The sequence below is a fragment of the Aphis gossypii genome, chromosome 1 (genome assembly GCF_020184175.1).
Source record: "Aphis gossypii isolate Hap1 chromosome 1, ASM2018417v2, whole genome shotgun sequence".
In the NCBI taxonomy this organism is placed as follows: Eukaryota; Metazoa; Arthropoda; class Insecta; order Hemiptera; family Aphididae; genus Aphis; species Aphis gossypii.
In genome coordinates, this window is record NC_065530.1 from 41,831,031 (window position 1) to 41,857,214 (window position 26,184).

The 26,184-nt window shown below is 25.7% G+C and overlaps 1 protein-coding gene across 2 annotated transcripts in view; it reads left to right on the top strand.

Moving 5' to 3' along the window:
• Positions 1–26,184, top strand: part of LOC114122736 (cell adhesion molecule 3-like) — a 393,513-nt gene that overhangs the window by 111,780 nt on the left and 255,549 nt on the right. The window contains exon 3 of one of the 2 annotated variants that reach the window (XM_050210832.1): positions 26–80. The gene's annotated coding sequence lies outside the window, so the exon portion shown is untranslated. Of the gene's footprint in view, positions 1–25; positions 81–23,671; positions 23,692–26,184 lie in introns of those variants that run through there. The other variant, XM_050210833.1, reaches the window with a different exon arrangement.

Below are 26,184 nucleotides of genomic sequence, written 5' to 3' on the forward strand. Positions count from 1 at the left end.
TATATTATGTTTTTATGTGTTACAGAATGAATGATTGAGCAAAAAAACCAGTATAAAATCTTTTAACGGCTGAATAAAAGGTAAATATTTTTTGACATTCGCTGTTAAATAACAATATTATTGAAACAAAAATATGTTTGTCTCGGAGTAATGTACATCAATATATTAGCATAACGTCTTCCGAATGAAATCGTTCACAGGATTGCGTGTCTTCAAAGTTTAGTAGAATATGAATTTCGGGAACAAAAAAAGAAATGATAATATTATAATATTTATATTTATTCATTATTATATTCGTTGTATAATTCCGAAACTGATTGAAGCTAAAATTTTACTTTGCTATGTATTTATATTGTAGTAGTATATAACATGTTAAGTACCTAAGCACCACAGTAACTGAAAATGTATTTGACTTCAATTAATGCATACACGGAACTGTACCTAATAAAGTGCATTTAACATGTCGTAGAATAGTTTAATTTATTGTTTAATTTCCATCTATACGATTAGCAAAGCGTGTGGAATATTCGTGTTATTGTATATTATGGAATAGACTCTGTTCAATAATCAATGATAATATTATGTACGACATATGTACGTACATTTGATAAGTCGCCGCGTGTGTTCGTTTTTAGGCTCATGATTTCGATGTCCTTCGATTATGTTATTACATAATATATAGCCAAAGTCATCGAATGCACTGCCCCTGTCAACGTATTGATCATTATACTGTGTATATATATTATAATATCGAGACTTGCTCGCCCTAGCACGACCGTTAGATGCTATGCGCGGCCGTTTCCCCGGAGAACCGGCCTTTGGAGTTATGCCACCACCAGTACCACAACCTGCAAACATAGCAGCCAGTATGCTTGTTTTTAGTTTGCAGAACCCTACGGTTGTCCCATTAAAATAACAACAACAACAACAACAACAATAATAATAATGATAATAATAATAATAATAATAATTACTAGTTCCTTACAGTATTTTAAATACTTATTATATCGAAAAGTCATTTTGAATTTCGGCGAATATCTACGTACCGTAACATCTCTGCATCTATAATATGAATGCATTAATTGTTTCTCATAATCTTAACAACTTTAGGAACTATAGTGACTCATATTAATGAAGAAATTTAGTATTTTTCTCATAAATATTAAAAATAATACATTAATTAAAATTCTTAATATTTTTACAAATTTAATAAATTATCTATTGCCGTGGTGAAAAATTAAATATTATTTTAATATCTGAATGCCATTTAGTATACCTACTTGAAACTAGGATATTTAGGTTTGTTTTATTATGGCATTTAAGGTAATATGATAATACGTAATGAATAAATTCATTTTTAAAAAGGTTTAGGTTAACTATTATTTCTTTCTTTATGTAAATCATCGTTAAAAATATATTATGATGCATTCATAATGCATTTGTACTATAACAATATGAATTGTCTAATTATTTTCTTCAACAAAACATGCAAACTATATTATTCATATAAAACACGAAAGTCAAATGACCTTCAATAAATTATTATTATGGATAAGTAAATACTATATGGTATGTTTTTTTTAAAAAACGAAACTGTAACTCGAACCATAGTGGGTAAAAGTGCACCACCGACTACATATTATTTTATTTTCACGATGACGTTTTTAACAGTATTGTAGGTTTACCTCAAGATTTAATGATATAAATTCAATGCTGCCGAACTCAAACCACCACAATTATAATTTCGTAAATACAGTTGCTATAATTTAGATGGTATTGTGTTATTAGCAGTAATGGACGCCATGTACCGTGCTGATCAATTCATTAGGTATATGTATACCTCTACGTTTATATTCGTTAATACAATTTTCCCAAATTTATGATTATATAATAATATTACTACTCGTTGTTCGAGTGTTCGTGGCGTGTCACGCATATAGCCGGTATTATTCGTCATGATATCTCAGGGTTCAGCTTTCGATCGCGTCCCAAAATGTTAAAAATTTATTGTACCTACCCATACATCGAATAAAGAAGGTCCCGAAAATAATGTTCAGTTCTCCTCATCACAGTTATCGCTGTACGATATGCGTCTGTTATATTATATTATAGCCTCTAGTTTTAATTATAATATAAATTCACTCACTCCGACTTGTGTGATAGAAGGTGGTTAGTTCAATAGAAGCAAACAACAAACCTATTTTACTCCTCACATGCCGACATACAATACGTGTCAGGCATAAACAATAATATGGTGGATGCTCAGTCACGTCTTAAGACAGGATGTGATGTGTGTATAAATCAATTAAAGATTCGAAATAGTTACCAGCAGCAGTTTTCAAAAGTCTTGTTCGGTGGTATCAGATAGGTTGCGTAGTCGAGTAGAACGCCTTCAAGTCCGTTATAGTTAAGATGCATGATGTATGATGTGTGTAGGATCGGTTTTATCTAAGGACTCTGCAGAAAATCATAGAACAGAGTCGACAGACGTCCAGCATATTAGATTATGTTTTATTACGACAATATGAGATAACATAATTATATAAGATTGCTAAGAACATTTATCTGGAATGACGTCGTATTAAAAAAATATAGGTGGGTATGCAGTCTTAATATTGCAGTGGACACTACAAGACTAGTTGAAATAAGTTATTCAAGAAATAAAAAATGAAGTTGGACAAGTGTTAAATATATTATTTAATGGCGGATTTATGGAGGGGTAGAGTCTATGAAGTCTCCCAGATGCTTATACAATGTTATACAATTTAAATATACTGAAATCATTTGTTTAAAACTAAACACATTTTTTTTTAAACACAATGCTTTTTAAATACATTTTATTTTCAAAACCCCTATCCCTCCCCCCTAAAAATGTTAAAAATCAGCATCCCATAGGTTCAACATAAAATGACTGTCATAAAATTGTTGGATTTTTCACTTCGGGAATTTTTCAAATCGGTTAAGAGCTTAGTTTTTTTTTTTGTAATTTAATTTAAATCAATAATAAAAGTGGTTGACTTAAAAATAAATAAAAAATAATAATAATAATTTGATTCATCTATGAAAAAATATGTTATAAACTCTTGAAACAACATATTTTGTTTTATAATTTGGTATTAAATGATCCCACAAAGTGTAGGTATAGAATGACTTACAATTATAACCAAACGATATTTACTTTAAGCATAATATTATGCGGTATTTTGCTTAATTTTAAACAATTCCAAAGTGTTAGTTAAATAATTTTCTTCAAGTGTGAAATCGTATAAAAGACCATGTAAAACGTGTAAAAGTATAATTTTTCAACTTATTTGTATCCGAGTTTAAAGACGGGTCTTTGAAAAAATAATGATATGACGATGACCTAAAAATAAATTGTAATTTTGTTTCCGCTGGTTATTCTTTGTGATAATGATATTATAGTCTAACACGCTTTGCGATTATATTATGTGTGCCGTATGTGAATTCGTGAAATTTCATTTGCACGTATTGTGCGAGTAAAGGTGGCGTGTACTATATAATACATTAATGTTGTACCGGTGTGCGCCGCTAGAATAAAATTAATAACATATTCCCAGAAGTCTTTTAAAATTTTCTGTTCACATGGGAAATTCTTTGAGAGTCTCGAAGAAAATAATAGTGCTATGCTGTATTCATAATTTGTCCTCTCGGCAGTTTGCCGTTATAGGACTTGTGGTAAAGTGGTTCAAACGTACTTCACTGTTTAATATATTATCGTGATGTCGTAAGATGCATTTTCCAAGAAATAATTAATTCCATATAATTTTAGGCGTACTGTGTAATAATCTAGCATGGATTAACTTGACCATGGACGCATTTTGAAAATAAAATAATTTTATTCAAATTATGATCTGTATTCGTCAAAATAACAATTAGTGTCAGTTCGGATCTTATTGCCATTGTTTCTATTGTTACTGAGAAAATGTTTGTCTGAAAGACAAGTAGTTGTCAATTCATATAGTCGGTAATATATAAGCACAATTAAAATAGAAGATGCAAGTTTCTTCACAATATGGTTGAAAAATCACCGTACACACCTGCAAACTATTAATTAATGGAAAAAACTAACGACCAATATCATCGAATATTCATTTAATAGCAACTTATGTAACTAAATATCGAGAAAAAGTTTCCTATGTAGCATATGGAACCATCAAAAGGCTACGTTAATTTATTTATATAGAAATAGAAATAGTATTCACGCCACAGACTACATTTTATAGATATTATAAAAACAATTATTGCGACAACTACCTAATGTTTATAATTATAGTTTATTGATATTTACCAACTGTAACATAACGTCTTATAAGCTATAATTTATATAATATTTTATATTATTTTAAAAGTACCTATTTATTTACATTAACTATGCGTTTTCTTCTCATCACATAATTTCTTTAACGTGACCAAGTAATAAACAGAAATCCTAAGATCCATTGACAAGATTGCAGACTTGGACTTTTCGATGATGGTAAAATATCAAAAAATCGATTGGCACTTGAACAGAGTGAAATAAATTATTTTTAGAAGTTGTTTTAGAAGATACATATAATTTTAGTTAAGGAGAAGATAACTTCGAACACGTTGCATCCCCTGTTATCGATAATACAAAAAATTTTCATTAGGGATAGGATACCAATTTATTTAAATATGCCAGTCATAGTTAAAAGCTGAAAAAATTAATATTAATAATAATTTATTTTTAATATTCATTTTTCTTTAAAAATAAAATAAATAAATTTGAAAACTAAATACTGTTTTTATTTATAAATCTTACAGTTTTTTAAAACTTGGGTACAACATAAGAAAGCACTCCCTACTGGAAAAAAACAATTCGAAAAAATTCACCAACTACCCGAAGCTATTGTTCAATTTATTTCTCTACCACCCTTCTATTGGCACTGCCTGGAAATTTAAAATATACTTTACAAACTGCTGAAAAACTTCACTCACACCACGGAATTCGATTCATGCGTGGCTGCGACGTTTTTAACCTTTCGTCTGGCAAAATCAATATTTTACTGAAATAGATATTTGTTGTTCCGAGTTCGGGAACACTATCTGTATAATATTGTGATATTATGAAATCCATTTTTAAGTTCTGGTTTCCGGAAGACACCACGTGTTCACGACTTGGAAACACAATACAGGTTTGATGTTTCCTTGAACTGGATACTTTTAGACGAAATAGATATTTAAAATCTTCAAAGCGTATAGTGTAACGTGTTTAGTTGCACATAATAATATATTTTATAGGTAAATTAAAACTAACTGTTGTTGATAAAAGCAAACATAACTAATACACCATATAATTACACAAAATGCAATTATTTAAATTCTTTAATTTTTAACTCAATTTGTTAATGTTCAATATATAATAGTCACATTTGTTATCTTTAGCTTGATACAGTTAAGTTAAATATCATAGATACCATCAAATAACCTCGATTAGGTGTGTGTATGTGTGGGGGGGGGGGCACAGAAAAAAAATCAAGACAAATATTTTTAACATAACATTATAGTTATTATATATTAAAATATTAATTTTGTTGGTGAAAAGGTTATTATTTTATCAATAAATTTTCTTTTCTGATTTTCTTTGATAGTTATTTAATGAATGGTTTTATTAGTAAATAAATAATATATACAGTAATATGCTTCTAATATATCCATAGTTCCGAGTACAAGATTAACAATTACAACATTTATTTTATAAATATTAATATTTTGTTATAACAAATATTAATAATTATACGCATAATTAAAACTAACTTAGACATATTATTTTTAAGGGGATTGAACAATATTTATGTAGATTAAGATTGCGTAATCTACTTTCCTACATAAATACTACCAAACAAATAATTAACAGTTTATACTGTTGACATAACTTAAAAAAAAACTAATGCTAGTTGTTTTCAATAACTTTCCATCTTTTGTAGTCAAAAATTCAATCACTATATTTTTGTAAAGGAATACAAAAATTAGAATAGCAATCGTTAATATTTAAAAAAAGTATTATAGATTGTAGAAAGTGCTTTCCTTATATTTTTGTTTTGATTTATAAGAGAATTTTATATTATTTATATGTTTGTTGATATACGGCTATATACAATTATAAACAATGTTATACAGTTTTATAAAACAAATATAAAACTGTGCGTGCACATTTTAAACAAAAGAAACAGGTTAATTATTAGGACAGCCGCTTAATTGGCCCAAACTAACAAGCACGACCTATGTGTCCCGATAAATCGGAGTACACTGTAATAAGTATAAGCTTATTATACATTTATTTTTGTACCCGCACCAATTTACCCTGTGCCGATGTGTGATTGGATTTAGATTTAATTTACTGTATAGTCTAACCTAAATATTTATTTTGTAATTTTACAATATTTGTTCAATCACACTGATAAACTGCGCTCTCGTGTTTTCATAAGACAAAATTACGCCGAGTAAAATTGTAATAATGTAAAAGGTTTTACCGTATAACATAGTTATTGCAAACATTTCTAGATACTTGTAATTGAATCGTATCATGGTGTTCCTGTGTTCATTTTCCGCTGCAGAGATCGATGATCGACGATTAACCGTTTAGCGTTGTCACAACGATCATAATAAATATAATGCATAAACTTCCGAGAAGACGAAAAAGATAATTTACCATTAACGGTAAAAATGGTAATAGAAATATGTAATTTCATTAAAACATAACATACCTAATAATAATTGTTTAACTATTTTTTGATTTATATTACCTAATTATTTTGTTGTTTAGAATTACCTATCAGTTAAATTATGCAATAAAATTCAATTAAATAATAGTTCGCACATACAAAATAAAATAAAACTTTTAGACAGTACATAATATTTGTTTAGAAAAACAATTTGAGTTTTATAACATTATAAATTTACTTTATCATAAAGCAGGATTTTAAATTATTATAATACATATTTAGACACCTTGATGGCTCATTTTATAAGTAATTTTTAACGGATATATTTTAACGTAGTTTAAGTGTGGGAATACACAGAATGGAATGAAATTTCGAAAATAACTAAAAACAATTAAAGTGGGAAAATCAATTTGGCTCTGCAAATTCCATTTTGAAACTTTGTGCTAAGTGAGTTCCTACGTTAATTGACAGTCTGCAATATAAATGCTTCAAAAACGGATAAAAGTCATGAGGGACGAGGGTGTATGGAAATTCTCTAAGACAAAGTAAAAAAAAAAAACCTTTACATTTCCCGTCGTATTTATATTACATATATATTAAATAAAAAGTATTATAACGAGATTTAATACAGTAATACGATAGGTTGTTTTTATTAAAGATGTTGGATTTGAACGTGAATTAAGATTCACGTAATCACGTGTTGTTCTGTTCACTCGTAATAAATGAATAAATCATAGATATTTATTTTACGAGTGTTTAAAACATAATATTTATTAAACGTATTAAATTAAAAAATGCATATACCTATGTTAATAATCGATTTAAAAAAACTAAAAATATTTGTACCTATACTGTAAAAAAAAAAAATCTTTTATAAGCAGTGTTATCGTTAAAAAACAGGATGAATGAAGCGAATTGTTCGTATTTAAAACAAAAAAACTGCATATTGACGATCACCGCTATGTAAAAACTAGATACCATTAGAATACCAGTATAATATATTTATTGGAAATAATGTTCCACGTGTAATATTAAATGAGTTTAGATATTAATAAAAAAAAAATTCTCGTAAAATAATTTCATAGACTCACGTGAATTTCAAATAGAGATCTATTTTTTTATCTACATAACAATGATGATACATAGTAGCAATAAAAATAAATTGATGAAAATACTTAAATAATTAAAATCCTATTATATGGTCTTGGTGAAACGTCCTTTGTCGCTCTTCTAGTACTCGATTTCGATAGTAGTTATAGGTTCGTGGTATTATGAATTTACTAAGAAGTAATTAACAAATAAATATACACTCTTCAGTCTTCCTTGCATATAATATATATAATTTTAACTTACATGATGTTAAGTGTAAATTTTTCTCTGTCCCATGAATAATTGTCCTAAGCAAATCGCAAGTTGTATTTCTTTATGTTTAAGAAATTGTAAGTTCGTCTCTATTTTTTTTTTTTAAGTTTACTATTTTGAAGTTATTTATGGAATTAGATTTAAGGAGGCAGTTTATCCACCCAATTCACAGACAAATTGTAAGTTACAAATTTTTAGATTGCACTTAAAATCTTAACTGGGATTGTCGTGTAAGTCTACTATAGTCCAGCTGAAAGCTCTTTTATCGTAATCTATACGAGTGACACAAGACGTCTGCGATGTGTGGCACTGTCTGGTTTCAACATATCAAATCGTTGTTAGCTCTAAAAAAAAAAAAATTGTACATTAAATACCATATGGATAAGCTATTGTAGAAAACGATATTTTTATATATATTATATTCAGGCTCTTGGGCGATGAGGATATGACTATAGCGACCTCCAGAGCGTGCGCGTAGGTGTTATTGCGTGCAAGAGTCGTCAGTCCGATCTATACAGATATTATTATACAGGTGGGATTGAACCCATGTATAAAGTACTTATATATTAGTATAATCTCTGCGTTATAAGTCCACCCGGTCGAGGTCGAACAAATTTTGTTTACCATAATAACCATAATACCTATATGCGGTACACGTGGTGTCTAACTATTGCGTTTCTACTACTCGTGTGGATATAGCAGGTGTATAGCATTATTGTTGTATTATAATATACAGAATAACAGAATTATATGCAACAAACACGCCATGCCACATTTTTTTTCCATAATAATGGATTTATTTAAGTCTTACATTTTTATTTTAAGGGAGTATCTGTTACTTTTAAGTTTTAAGTTCGTATTTTGAAATATTTAGATTTTCTGATTTTCATAATAATATTTAGCTTAATTTTCCAATTAAAATCCTCGGTTAGGTTCATCGAACACTCACCATATTACATTGAAATCGAAATTTGTACAAATACTTTTTCATACCCACCGCATGAAGATATTACTATAGTTCTATGATTAAAATTTAGAAATAAAATATGAGGTATTTGATTATTTCAAAAATATTAGAATTAATTACATTTAAATATTCTGGTATTTAAAAAATAATTTTTTAAAGTTTTCCAGAGTGTAATAATTATTCATTAATAATAGACTAATTAATAAATTTATTTTACATTTTATCAATAATACATATTAGATTATTATAATTTAAGAAATACTTATTCGAGTTATAATTAAAGTGTATAATTTTTCAATAGCAAAAATAATGTTCAATAATTTACTTATAGTAAAAAAAGGGTTTTTTGCCTTCGAAAAAAGTTTGTATGGTAAGTATTTAAAAATATTATACTATAGTATACATAAAAATTCTCGAAAGCAGAATTTAAACTAATGCATTATTAATGGTTAAATGGTAGGAGTAACATCTACCATGTCCATGCCTCATTTAGTGCATACCTCAAATCTAAATTTTATACAACTGTTTCAATACTTAATTGAAATAATAACATCTACTATGTAGAGTACATAAATATTCTGATTACCAGCAAACCATAAAATACAATATATTTTGAGAATCTATAATATTTTTCAGAATTATAATTGAAAAATATTAATAAGGAAAAAAATATTGATATTTTATTCAAACTACTGTTTATTCAAATTTATTTTAAAACGTACAATTTTAAACCATTGATCAAAGATATTTGTTATATTTTTCTTTTTTGTCGTTCGAATGAAATTCTGACATTATATTTAGAATTTTTGTTGTACTTATCGGAGCACGTGCGTAGTACTATATTTATTAATTCGTATACTTACCTAAGAAATAAAAATAGCGATTCAGTGGATTGAATTTATGCAACAAAAAAAAAAAAAAAAACAAATCCGTAGAGCTAAGTACATATTCGTAACTATTTATTGATCCAAAAAGTAATCCGCGCTGTACATACTAAATGTATAAATATTTTTTGAAGAAAACAGCTATTATAACTGTTATAACGATTTAATACAAAAAAAAAAAAAAATGAACTATTTGCGTTCCAAATTACTACAGATATATTTTAATATAGTTAACTGTAAAATATTAATTTAATAGAAAAAAAAATTGAATTAATATTTTTAAAATATAGAAAACTATATGTATTAAACAAAATATCACTTATAATCAAAGAAGTCAAGATTCTTCAATATTGTATAATATAGTCTAATTAACTATAATTTTAAATTGATATCATTCACACAATTCTTAATTTATAAAATTATAAACTAACTGAATAAATTAATTGACGATTTATGGTCCACTAGTTGATTATATAACCGACTAAAATGGCTAAGTTTAGAAAAAAAAAAAAAAATATTTTGAACTAATTAAGTTGTTTCAATTAACAATATATTTAGCTTTCAAAGTCCTAAATTATAATTAATAACTGACTGGAGACAAAAACTTAGTGATTGCAATTAATACAAGTTAATAAATAATTTTAACGAACACCTTAGTAATAATTGTGAAACTTTCAATTTTTTCAATTGCTTATTTCAATTCCCAACTGTTAAAAATAAAGTCTATTATTCATTCTTATTAATAAAAACAATGGAATTTTTTTTTTTAATTTAATCACAGCAGATATTCTAGATACATAATATAACATTAAAACTTAAAGTAAATATTATTTATTTATTTTTGATTAAATTGTTAGATAAAAGCTTATTATAATGAATAATACTTAATGATATTTATTGCAAAAGTAATATAAACAATTCAATAATAATGATCCGTCAGATAACAAACTGACTTATAAACTAGTTAGCTAAATTATCCCATAGTATCCTCGGCTGGTAGATTCATGTTGAATATATTTGTATAATATTTACTATAGAAAATAAAAATATTACAATTATAAATTGCTTATTGTATTCAAGAGTGATTTGTTAATCTGATATTTAACCAGATGTTAAGTCATAGATTTAAAACGTAGGAGTGATAATAATAAATGTATACCGGCCGACCACTTAACAATAACGATTATTATTATTGTAAGTGGTAAGCAATTTTGGTTTAAAAATAATACTTGCTCGCCGTGACTGTCGGCAATACTAAACACCCTAAACTACCCTAACAGTTATCCATGCAAATACTTTTTTATAATTATTTTTTTGTAAATGGTATCAAATAAACTAGAAAATTAGCCTGGTTACTTTTTCCTTGTCATTGTCGCGATATTTCAGCCTCTCAAACTCAAATCTCCAAAAATAGATACTTTTAAATTATTATTATTATTATTATTTATAATTTTGAATGAATTGGGTGGCTGCTGTTGTATAACAAATGTAACGGTGTTTGTTTTAAAATATTTGTTTAGTAGGCACTATCATACAAATATTTTTGATTTATACAGCTTTTTGTATATATTTTGTTTTGTGTGGATGAAATAGATTAATTTATTATTATTTTTTTTTCAATAAAAACCATTAGAAGAATATAATATTTTTAAAATTCTTTAAATATATTTTAAATTTAAATATTAAAACCTATTTTTTAATTCGGTGGTGTCAACGGTATATGACTAGTAAATGTTAAAACATGTATTCACTATGTTAAATTAATTAAAAAAGAGAAATAAATTATTTTTATTTGCATTCTAACGTAATACATTGAAAGTTTTAAAACCTTATATTAAGTATTAAACATTTTGGATAAAAATGCACAGGAACTTAAATAACAATGGAATGATGTGTACCTTTTAATACATTAAAGTACAAATGAACACTATAATTATAATTTAAAATTAACGGATAACCGCGCTTATTTATTTTAGGTTTTAAAATTGGAAATAAATTATAAAAATTCAAAAACTCTTTCCAAACACCTAGAAAAAGCTTGAAAATTATCAAATTTCAACTACTAAAATCTCCGACCAAATATTATTTATTATTATAAACAATATTATCTATTTGATTAGAAAATTAACTTTTTACTGAACACGTTTAGAAAAATACTCGTTTTTTATATTGACTTGGCTGATGTGTCTAATAGTATTTTTTATGGAATAGAAATAATTTTTAAATCGTATAATAATTGACTAATGAATATAAATTATTGACGATTATCTGAAGAATCAAATTTAATAAGAAAACTTGAATTATAAGAAACACATCACAATTGGTATTATAAACATAAAAAAAACAATAATTAGAATAATCAAAAATTATAATATACAATAAACAAATAGTTATAGCTAATCATAAAAATAAAATAAACGTATGTTGGTAAAATACTTTAAATTATATGATTTTCCCGATATTACGAAATATATTTATACATTTTAAGTAATATTGTATAGTTGATAGTTAAAAGTTATAACTAAAACTCAATTTATTGGATTCTTTTTATCTCGTAAATAAGTATTCATCATCACAAAGAAAAAGTATGTCAACCGGTGCTGGACGCATAGAATACATATTCACAAGACATAGTTTTGTGATTTTTTTTTTTTTGTTCATTTATAACTTTTTCAAGATTTTTAAAACGTCATATTTGCTCACTCACTGTGATACGCAAAAGTCTTTGTATTTACGAGATTTAAATAAGTGGCGGGTGGGGCACACACGTTGCACAGTCATGTAGGATTAAGGGATGTATGAGTTGACATACAACTATATACAGCGTTAGGGGTAAAAAAATGCATCTTGAGCTACTTGTGGTAATCGGAGCTCAAGGGAACAAGATAGGGGTTAATGTAAATCTGATAAAATATATAAATAAGTACATACATAATTTATATTACTCAATTCCTAAATGCAAAATTCATATTATGTAACAAAATAATGTTAATTTCAAAAATATATCGAATAATAAATGAAAATGAAAATAGTGATATGACTATATTCGAAATGATTGACTGCAAGTTGCTACGGTTCAACAATACGGTTTATGCAATCGATATAAATATTGATTATGATTATATTATTATGTTCTTGAACAATATTGAATCCGATATGAATAAAATATTTAAAGAGTTGGATTAAAGTTAAAACTAAGATTAAAAATAATACTGAACTCTTAAGAAAATCTCGAAAATCTATGATGCGTTTTGTGAGTTATTTTTGCACATAATAAAATCGAATTATGATAGGACAACATACTATTTTGCTTGTTTCACAATTGTATGAACATAATTTTGAAAAAAATAAAATTTAAGTGCTAAATTGGACATTGAAATAGCGTACATAACAATGTCAAATATGCTAAATAAATACGTAAAACTATAATAAAAAAAAATAAGTTTTATAATAATATATTCATGCCATGAAATGTGAAAAAAATGATAAAAAAAAAACTCAAGTTCTTACTATACCGAGTGATTCGTTATGTGTAGTTAATGCACCTAATTCAAATATATATTATCGAACATCGAGTTGTGATTATCTCATGTTATTCCATTGGGAGTGTCTGTAAACTACATAATAACATACACAATATATATTTGCTGTATTAAGACATTACTCTTGTGCATTATATTTGGTGATCTAAAAGTTTCCACATGCCTTAGATTATAATATCTACCTAAGCTACATATATTGTTTGAGTAACTACTTAATAATAACATGATCGATTATTTGTTGTGTGTTAAACCTACAAACCAATGAATCATTACACAACTTAAATTAGATCAATTTTATCCATATAAGTAAGAAAATAACCGCATATATAAAATACTTTGTTGACAATGATAGGTAATAACGGATGATTATTAAAAAAAAAAATGCATCAAAAACACTTAACTCGATACCTATTGACAATTTTTTTTTTTTTTAACGAGATCATACCTGTTCCTTGTAGTAATAATAGAATACATTGAACAATTACGTAGAATAAATAAGATCCATGGAAAATTGGTACTATTATAAATATATAATAGTAACAATTATAGTAAATATGGTAGACAGTTTGTATTATTTCAAATAGAAAAAAAATGTATACATTGTATATACTTATTTAAAATTACAAATTGAAATAGATAGGTATAAGTAATTCTATAATTGTATTATACATTTCTAACAGAAATAAAAACTTAACCATGGATGCCATATTAATATATATTTTTATAAATACTTAAAATTATTAGTTTTTACAATTATGAGTAATATATTTATAATATAAAGTATAAACTAAAAAAATGAAATCAATTTTATTTTTTTTTAGCTTGTAATTTTTCTATTTATTTTTATTTTATGTATACTTAAATAATAATAACATTTTTTTATTGGGAATTTGTATTTATCTATTTAAGTATAGTTACAATGAATTAATAACAAGGATAATAGTCCGACTCAACACTGAGGATAACCTCTTATTAGTAAAATTGTAGAACTAATAATAATAATAAAAATTAAGACAATAGGTAATATAAACACAAAAATAAATTTAAAAAATTGAAGATAAAAAAAATAAAAATAATCAAAAAGATTGTTATTATTATAGCTTAAGTAAAAATCAAATTCAATTTGATTATGTTCACATCATGTACACAGTGCTCTTGAATATTTAGGTTATATGGTTTGACCATATTTTAACAAAATTTTTGTATTACGTATAGAAGATTTGCAATATTTAAGACATAAGATGGGATTTTATTTAATAGCTTAATATATACATGGAAAAAATATAGTATTGATTTGAGCGTTTGGATAGTAGGGATTTTTATATTATTGTCCTGTCGTGTATTGTAGTATTTTTGTTTTAATTTGATTAGATTCAGTTTATATAAGAAATAATGAACGTTTCTTTGAAATAATGCTTGTATAGAGAGTACATAGAATTCTTCAAATAATTATGTAAAAAGTTTTGTTTTATGTTGGCTTAGTATTATTTTTAATATAGTTTTTTATGCTTTAAATATTTTAGTGCTTGCAACAGTACCACAGTACCTAATCCGTTCTATGCAGTTATACTATATTGAAAAATCTACTAGGTCATAGCAAAATATATCATATCGAAGTGTTTGTATATTTAGTAATTTTCGTAATTTAATGATTATGGTACGTATGTGTGAGTCCCATTTTAAGCTTTGGTCAATAATTATTCTTAAATATTTCATACTATATTCTGTTTTATTATTACAATAAAAAATAAATCGTATTTTATTAAAATTAGGTTGAATTATTTTATTCTTCGTTAAGGTTAAACATTTTGATTTAACATAAATATTTTTAAAATTGTATTTTAAAAATCATTTAAATTAACACGGATCTGTTACGACATTTTGATGGACTTCTTTCAATTGGTTAAAGTTATTAGTATGGTAGTATTGTCTGTATAAAAAAGTTTACCATATAATTTAAGGATTCTGAATGAAGCTACATAAATTCAATATAAAATGGATGATAAAACTGTTCCTTAGGGAACCCCTGAGGTGATGATAATTTTATCACTTAGTTTATTTATATTCTCAATTGTTGTTTCAGATTAGTTAAGTATGATTAAAAACGAAGGTGATTAATAACTATCCCAATATATTTTAATAAGTATTAGTGTTTTATGAGAAATATTGCTAAATACTTAATAATAAAAAATGAAATATATTAATTTCTTAAAAAAAATTTTTCTAGATTTAAATAAATATTCATTGATAGATATATTACTATATTAGAGCACCTTCGTATAACATGAATTTTTTTTTTTTTTTTGGATTAAATTTGAACAATTAAATTTTTTCTCATCTTGGAAAATATAATATTTCCTGGTTTATTTGCATAGTACAAAGTGTCATTATACAAATCAAACAATATGTAGTATAAAATGTCCATTTATCATACTTTGTTCATTGTACTAATAAAATAAGGATGATAAGAAATTTGAAAAAATATTTGTTATGTTTATTAAGTTAACATGAGGTTGACCACTATACTCTTTCAAATTTCACTTCATACAATTTCATTTAATTTCATTTTAGAATGTAATAACTTATGTATTACCCAAAGTGATTATACATCATTAAAAACAATAATAACAGTGATATAGATATACTACAAACTTCATTACGTTTTTACTTATATTTAAGATTTATACCGCATAACTTGTTTTGTTAATATGATCGACAAATGTTTTGTTTTTGTGAATTAATTACTTGTGCATCATATTTCACACACGTGTACATGATACACGCTCTCGCTCATTAAAGGAAGTGGCTTATATTGAACTCCTTAAAAACATTTGATATTGATCATATCTTTAGGTTAAAGCTTTGTAAATGCCTCAAGATTGTATAAATTATGTACCTATATAAATGATAAGTATTTTCGTAATAATGATAATCATACATAAGCTACACGGAAACTTATGTGAGGTGCAATATTAAAACTTTTATCTAAAGAAATGGAGGAAAGGAAGTATAACTACTATCAAACTTGAATTTATTTGATGCCATTTTCTGATTCATAAGAGAGGCGTTTCGTCTAAAATTTGGAGGAGGTACCAAATGTGTATTTTTAATTTATAGAAATGTCAACATACTACATAGTAAACCATTTTAAATTTACGAGCGCAAGATACAATATTCATTAATTCATTTTTGATAGAATATGCATAAATTTCTATGTATAAAATTGAGTATAAAATATTAAAATATATTTTAAATGTGAACATTAATGTAATAATATACTATTGAAAAGAAAGTATTTTGTTTTTAAGTGTTATTGAAAGTGTGCCAGTATATGAATAATGTTCTTTAATATATTATAAACTATAAAATAATTAAATAGATAACACTTTAATAAGAAAATATATAATGTGAAATAAACTCATATGAAACAATTTAAACACTACAAGCGCCTTGAAATCTTTAATGTTAAAAAATGGTCTGCCCATCTATATAACAAATTAAATACATTTTATGATAATATTATATCACTTAAATCATAGTAAAACTTTACAATATATGCTTGAAACTTATATTATATAGAGTCATAAACGATATAAACGTCAAACGACATAATAGTAAGTATATAATATTATGTATATCGTAGAAGGTTTTACTATGCAATCGCTTCTGTGTGTATATCCGTTGATCGGCGCGTTGAATAGGCAATTTGGTACATAAAAATGTAGGTGGTATCCGAACGACTTGGAAAACATTAAGATAATTAATTATGAATGATTTTGAAGTATGTTTTATAGTTTGATGTAATTATTATTCATATTATCACTTAGATATCAAGTGGTTTGAGTTGTTTTTATCATTCTTATAAATATTGTGTAAACCATGGACTATTGTTTCCTTAATTATTTGTTTTAAAATTTAATTTTCGTCTACTCATCGAATCTTGATATGTAGATTCATCGATCACAGGTATAAAATATTAACATTTTGTTTGTTTTTTATAATAAACATTTTTTAAAACCTTAAACTGATTTTCAAAAATACATTGAATGTAATAACATAAAAAAAATTAAAAAAAAAAAAATGAGAAACACATACATTTACCAAAGATTGATTTATGTTTTGGTAATTATATTAAAATATAATATTATGATTTATGATTAATAAATAACAAACGATTTACACTTGGAAATATTTTCGATAATTGATTTTTTTTTTATGTTTAAATAGATATATCTATAATTTTTACGGCTTCGACAGTTTTATCGAATTTTTGATAGTTTTCAACAAAATTATGTAGTTATAATATTTTCTTCTTTTTTTTCTTATTTAGTCTACATTTCGTTTAACTTGTCTTACCTCCTGACCACTTTGGATAGAAAACTCAAGTTCTCTTCATCAGGAATTGTAATAAATTAATGATTTTTTTTTTTTATCAATTATAAAACACTTACATTTGTGCAGTGTCTGTATAATGAATTGAGGTATTTAAATACAAACCCAGAATAGTACGTGTGCACGTATGGGTGATTTCATAAAAATAAAACAACACTTGTGAAAATAAGTTTTTTGTAGCTTTATGATACTATCTGGTACAATCGATAGTATTTTAGACAAGATTTGCTAACGTACTACACACGATCTGCATTGCGATTGCTGCACTTGGAATGTGGACTGAATATAGATTGAAAAAAAAAAAATAGGAAAATATATTTGTGGAACTTGTACGCGACTCTAAATACACTTAATGATTGGTTTCGTTGGTGTACTATACACATATATATGAGTACGGGAAAATTGGAGACTGTGTAGACTCTTAAATCGTCGTTAGAAAAACGATGTGGAAAAAACCGTGTTCCTTATATTTCGGAAAGTAAACTCAACTAATCTCTTATGAGCCGTAAAAATGAAAAGCGGAAAAAAATACAACACTCACAAATAGTGTAGGTTTTCTAACAGCCCAAGTTGGCTTCAAGCCCGACCTGAAATAAAAGTAATTTTGGTAAACTTAATACGGACATCTAAACGTTTATAAAATGTATATGTATATAAATAGTTATCAGGGGTTACATTTTTCGATAAAGATTAGATTTTGGATCGTGTTCCAATGCACGCGTTGCATCATAAACAATACGATTAGAAATTAACTATAGCTTTATGATGAGATCGCGACAGGGTCATATTTTGAAAGTCTGTGTATTTTCATAAGGTATAACTATAATAAACGTATAATATGATATAGAATAAGACGTGTTGTACTAATATCACATGCATTATTAATTTTAATCAGTGAGTTAAGATTTTAGATTCTGAATGAAATGAAGAATAAATTGATTCTACAATGATGAGTGATGACGTGTGTTTTTTTTTGGTTTTGTGCCTGTGTATAACTTGTTGAAATAATGCTTCAATTCAAAAGTTCAGGTTTGGTTTCCGGTGGAAAATTAAATTAAATATTCTTAGTGCGTTATTGAGGTTAAAAGCAAGAATTTTCCATTAGTTTTAAAAAATATCGAGGAAAACAGCAAAAAAATTACGAAAAACGGGAATTTCTATATACGTTTATATATAATTAAAATTTCAAAATACTCTGGCTTTTTTGAGCTATATTTATAGACAACTGAAATTTTTGATTTTTCTAAGTATTTTTTTTTTAATGTCTATAAAACAAATGTTAAATAGCCAAAACAAATTGTAAATTTAAAACAAATTTTCTTATAAGTTGTAAAAAAAATTCAAAAATTGTTAGTCACAATTTTTTCACAAGAGTTAAAAGTTAAATTTTTACGAAGAATGTCAAAATAGCGAAAATTTAAAGACATTTTGTAGTTGAATATTTTTTAGTATTTATTGCTAAGAATAAAAAATTCAACACAAAGTTTTCCATTTTTTTTTCCTTCAAATAGATATAAAGAAAACTCGACTATCATTATAGAAAAAAATGTTATGAGCGTCTGAATTTGAAATTTTTACGAAATTGCGTAATGATAACAATTTTAAATATTTGTTATTGTTCAAAAAGTAGAAGTCCTAAATACATGCAACTCTTTCTGGTTATTTAGGTTGGAATTTTATTTACATAATTTAATTTTCATGATATTTAACTTATTTTAAAGCTTATTTATTAATTAATTAATTTTATTTATTTATTTACTTATTTTAGACATTTTATATATTAGTTTTCTTTTAGTTTTTACTAGTATTTGCATAAATGTAGATACATTTTTTTAAAATACTTGAAAATATATTACAAACATTCTCATAAGCTAGTTTTGTAATGATACAAAAATTATAAAAATACAAAGGCAAAATTTTTTTTATCGTAAATATTTGCAAATCTTGACAAATCATCTCCGTTTAAAGTCGTTTTTCGTATACAATGATATCGATCATTTCATTCAAATTTAACATCAATTTTAATGATCCATTCGATGTTTGATGTCTACTCGATACCTACTTGACAACATAGTGTTACCCACTAGTCATTCTTTGAATTGAAAATTCTGTTACAGTATTATTGAAAAAAATAATACAATATCTCATTAATAATTTAATTTGTTTAACAACTTATTTAAACCGAATTATAAATGATAATATTCTTGTTAACAGTGAGTTAATTTTTGAACTTGAATTTCATTTAAATAACATGTCTTAAGTCATATATATATTTCACCAAAGAACCCGAAGTTCTTTGTTGTTTAAAATTACATAATATATTGTAATATACATAGATAAACCCATTGTTTTAAGTAGTAATTTTGATAATCTCTCCTTCTTCCCAAAGTTCTTAATTCATCAAAGAAATACCAATGTATTGAAATTATCATATCATATCATATCATATGAATTTCTATCATTTAGTGGGTCAACGATTTCACTCGGTAGCTAAATAACATGTTATATCTATGAGCGTATTTTTACTTTTGATTTTTTCTTTAAACATGCATTTGTAGTTCTTTAAAAGGCAGTATACCTACATGTATTTTTGTATCCATCGAACTTTTAACATGGAATATCAGTCTATGTTTAGAAAGATTTGTTTCACTCTGTTATTTTTAATATTAAAATACATTTAACCATTATCAAATTTAAAGCTAAATATAATATTTTCTAAGGCACTATGAAAGGTTGAATACATATATTTTTATTTTAAAACAAATTATTAGCATTTTAAAATTCAGAAACACAATATCAAGATAAAGTCAATTTAAGTCAAAATTTCATAATATGATGTAACTAGTATCGTATCCTTAGTAGCTATTAAACTAACCTGTATTAAGTATTATTGCTATGCGCAATATGAATATCAATTCAAACGAATCTAATTAAATCAGTTATCCCTGGAGTCACGTTCCATATGTCATGATCAGTGATGTATGACTGAGACTATTAGGATAATTTTTCAAACAATGTTTATTTTGGAATGATATAGGTCGACATTTCACCCAACTCACTACTCAGTAAACGCTATTAACTCCTTAAACAGACATAATAGTATAAATTGTTATCAGAATAAATTTTGTTTACAACTTGACGACAATTCATCGGTTTTTCGTTTACAAAACAAAAACAATTGCATATCAACGTATACTCTCTGTTTAGACACATTTCATTCAATATAATTGAATCCTATAGACCGTGAAACAACGTTAACTGCAATACATCGTTATATAGGTACAAGGTGATGCATCAATGCTTTCTGGTCACTTTGATTTTATTATGATAATGCACTTATTAAACTGTATTATTCTAAAATAATTAGTTTTATTTATACTATTTGTTTTTGAGTGACATTAATTAGATTTAAACAAATTGTTAAAAGATAAATGGACTGGAATACAAAGCGCATTATCCACTATGAAAAACATTACCTATACAATATGTTCAAAAACTGAAGATGGACTGTCTTTTACTTAACGATACTCATAACAATTGTACCAGATGTGACGAAAGCTTGGTATTATTCCAGGACCATATTGTCAGCGACAGGACAAAGATGACATTTTCACTCTCTTGACCTACCTAACTGTTCCCCTATCCTGAAAAAATCTTTGAATTTATAATGTTTATATTTTATGTAATAAGACACGTAAGTTATGTCATACGGTGGAATGAATAATGCACTAACATTTATAAAATAAATTATATTATATGTATGAGAACTTTCGTCATATTTTGTTAAATCTTAGCAGCAGTAATACTAAAAAATGAAGGCCGTAAGTTTTCAAACTACCCAGAAAATATCGATCAACGAAATCATTTGCAAATATGCACGATTTTATCTTCACGATATTCTTTTATTATTCATTTAATAAGATGAAGGAACTGATATTTCAATATTTATTTAAAATAACTGTAATTTATGCTTGAATTAATTTAAAATAAGCAATATAATTTTAGACGTCGATTATCCATTGAATTGTAATCATGAATGTTACCTACTTCATAAATTATAAAAAAATAATATCTGGTGTGTATAAGAAAAATAGCAAAAATATAGTTGTTATGTTTAATAACTGTCATTTTTAATATTTAGAATTGATCCGTTACGGGGCCTGTATTATATGAACGGTGTAAATTATACCATCCTATTTGTTTACACACTGAGTGGTGTGCCTTAAGTACTGTGAGTGATCGACAACTTATAAGTGGTATATGAGCTTTTTTGGAAATAATATATATATTATATATAGGCTTACGATTATGATGAATACGATTACTATCAATTAGATACACTATAATAGTTTTATGCTGCAAAGTATCAGAGTTCACTATCATTTCAAAATTGTTAGGTATAATTCAAAAACATACTTATTATTGTAACATTGATAAAATGTATAAACGTTTTTAGGTAGGAGGTGATAGTCTTTCATCCTCTTGAATCATACTGCTATAATGGTGTGTTTAATAATAACTGAATCCATATCGATTTAAAAGCGTACACGTAATAGTGAATGACAGAGAAAATAAAAATAATAACCTTTTATGATACATATTCTATCATATCTAAGTATTAAATGAGCATTTTGGGCATAACAACACGATTAAGTCAGACAGGGAATCTAAAAGGTTAACTATTATCGTTCCGTTTCTTTGGATTTATTGCTATAAATTAGCTACAGACGCGTTTCATTATACCAACGATCAACTTAAGCATATATTTTTTTTCATTCTAACAAAAATCCAGTTAAACGATTAAATTTTTTGTATGTTTTGTGCAATTTAATAGTTTTTTTTTTTACAGTATTATGAATGGAGTTAAAAATAAGAATGTTGTAATAGTGTATATTTTTAAACATTAATTCTATTACTTGATTTTTGTTTGTATTAGATTCGACACTGACGCAATAAAAAATGTTAAAAAAAAAAATGTTAATGCTTTCACTAAATAATTAATTTGTATTCCAATTTCTCGAGTTTTCGAAGGTGATACTGAGTGTATATTTTATTTTATCGTAACAAATCTTATAATATGTAATAATAATAACTGTTTAACATTAAATATTTATAAAGCCCTAAGTAATAACATTTCAGTTTTTCATTTTAAACTTAAAGCAATATCATAAATCCATTATCCATTAATAATCGTATTAAAATCTTTCTTAGAAAACCTTTACAATCAACTATGGCTGTGCCGTAATATTATCATAATAAATTAATAACATCTTGAATGTTTTCATTCGTTTTGATTGCACTCTTCTAAGCCATTTGTCATTATATTATTACTTGTTAAGTAGATATATCTTTATTATTATTATTATTATTGTTATTTTATTATCTACCTACTCCGATATCGTAGCTACATAATATTTGTGATTTTTAAGCTGTAACAATATAGTTTGGCAGATAACTTTATATAAAATAGTAATACAAATAACTGTAGTAGGTATGATAATATTATATCGTGTAGTTGTAATAATTCCGAGGTAAATTTACAACGTTGGTGATCTATTGTCAAGTCCATTGACCGTAAATTAGTTGAAAAGGCGATGATATAACATGACGAGGTGGTGATATAGATAAAGAAAATCACTTAGTTTTTTTTTTTTTTTTTGTCTGTCAACTAATGAATTGAATTTCTTAAAGATATTACCGATAAACTCTTTCGTCCTTTTAACGACTCTCCAGAAAGCTAAACATTTTCGTCTTCTTGTTCGTAGGGGAACATGTGTCAATATAAATTATAAAGTCTGAACTGAAGTCCGGACAAAATAATACAGTAATCAGCGAGACACGTAAGGCATGTAATTTTAGTTCTCTTAACCGATTACGTAACAATATTAGAGTTTGAAGCCTGTATGTAATATTTCTTTAGGTTGTGATTATTTCAAAATGTTATCGTAAACATGGATTTGTTTTTTTAATTTTAAATAAATTGGTGTTTTGGAATAACTGATAGCTAAGAACAATTGACATGTCAGAAAAAAGAATAGTAAAATACCATGAACAACATTTTGTACTTAATATTATAATATTAATCACTAAATAATTACTAAGTAAAAAAAAAAGGAAATTAGGTAACCGCTTTGAAGTATGGTACAGTTATTATTAGAATTCATTGTAATTTAGTAACAAAATTAAAAATAATCGAAAATTTCAAATGTCTATACTTTATAATATAGGTATAGCTCAAAAAAAAAAATCATTATATTCTGAAAACTATTATACAAAATTTTAATAAATATTTGGTGAATTAATCTGTTTTTGATTTTTAACTAATCAGAAAATCATTAGTTTTGCGAGAAAATAACTGTCATCCGTCGTTTTTTTTTCTATTTTATTTAAAAAGTACTAAGAACGTTTTACTTTTAAATCAATATTTATTTACCTGCCAATGAAATATATTGAAGTTAAAAATTTAAGTATTTTTACTGCTTCAAAAAGTGATGATAAGTAGAAAAAATAAACACATCGTTGTATAATCATTATATTTACTATTTTACTTAAATGCAAAATATTTGAGAGAAAAAAAAATAGTGTTTTTAGTCACAGAATATATTATTATTGGCATATATATATATATGAGTGTAATATACTCATTAATGATAATATTTTCTACTATCACAACGAGAAGGTCAATCGGAAAATGTATAATATATAGTTGTATCTAAAAAGGTTTCTTGTAATCTACTAAAAGAACCATATAAGCTTCCTTAGTAACTAAATTAATACCTTTTTCAACAAAAAATATTAAATTGAACTATTTTATGAAAACGGTTTTTTTAAAATATTTCAACATTTTATAATTGCGTTTAATTTATTAAACACTAGCCTTAAATGCGTGTATAATATAGATACTCAGCATTTTTTCGAGCACTCTGACTTAATTCTATGACTCAAAAACACTTACGACGATTCCAAAAAAAAAGAAATCAAAGCAACAGTGTTAGCTCGTAGGGTAAAAATAAATTTTTTTTACGTCCTAGGCTAAACATATCGAGTTTACTTTTTGTAGTAAAGCTGGTTGGTTCTCCCACAAGCACACCAAATTCATGTTACAAATGGAATATACAATACATTTACAATGTACAAGTCAGACTCAAACATTAGAATTTATGTTAAAAACAATATTTATTAAACTTCACGTCCGTACTTGTCTTAATTTATTGTGTTTTTGGGTTGAGAAATGTCAAAAACCGATCTCTTAATAACTTCCAAGTCATAAACGTTCATAGATAAATATAGAATATTAAATAATAATCAAATCACGCTACTCATTTGTCAATTTCTGTGATCGTTAAACATGTATTACAAATTTTAATTTATAAATGCATGCAATTGATAATAGTTTTCCAAACAATAAATAAGGACCTTTAAATTCATATTCAAGTAGTCTACAACATCATCTTAAGATTACGTGTTTAATAACGCCACTCAAAAATAATAATACAACCAACACGTATTAAAAAGAAACTAAATTAGCTCAATACTAATCGTTAAACATGTGTTCTTTGTAGAAATTAATAAATTTAAGCTCATATGACAAAGTTATTACTCATAAGTCATAAGATTATGTGCATAATATACATGGTGATAAATTAATACCATTGAATTTAATATTTTTTTGAATTTACACTTTTACTTATTTTATGCTTAAAATCACATTTCTGAACGATTATATTCACTCTGGTTTAACTATAAATGATTCACAAGTGTTTTGGATGTGTATAATTTTAACCGAGGTCCGTGTGTGGACTCTTCTTTGTATAATGACAGTTGCATCTATATGTTTGTCGATATTCGTAATAACGTCACATTAATCAGACTATATAAATATTCATTACACGAGGTTTAAATTTCTATGTTTATCACACAAGTATTAAGTTTTTTTTTGTCCAGCCTAAAGACGAATGGTTTGTTACTCTTATATTTTGTACAAAATATTACATATATTCTCATCATAAAGTTATTCGGATAATTTAACAGTAGTATACCGACTGTGAATATTAAATGTCTTTTGTACATAATATTATAAGATATGTGTCAAGTATTATATGAGTCAAAAAGCTTAAAATCTGTTGCTCACTAAACATTGTTGTTTTTCTTTAATATTTTTCTTTATAATATAATTTAAGTAATGTAAAATACAATAAATATTGAAGTATACAATTGTAATTATAACGCAGGTTACAAAGTTGTATATATGTTAATCCAGTGACACTTATTTATATGAATTTCATTGCAAAAGAGCTTTTAAAAAAATAATATTTAGACGTTTTTCTTATTTT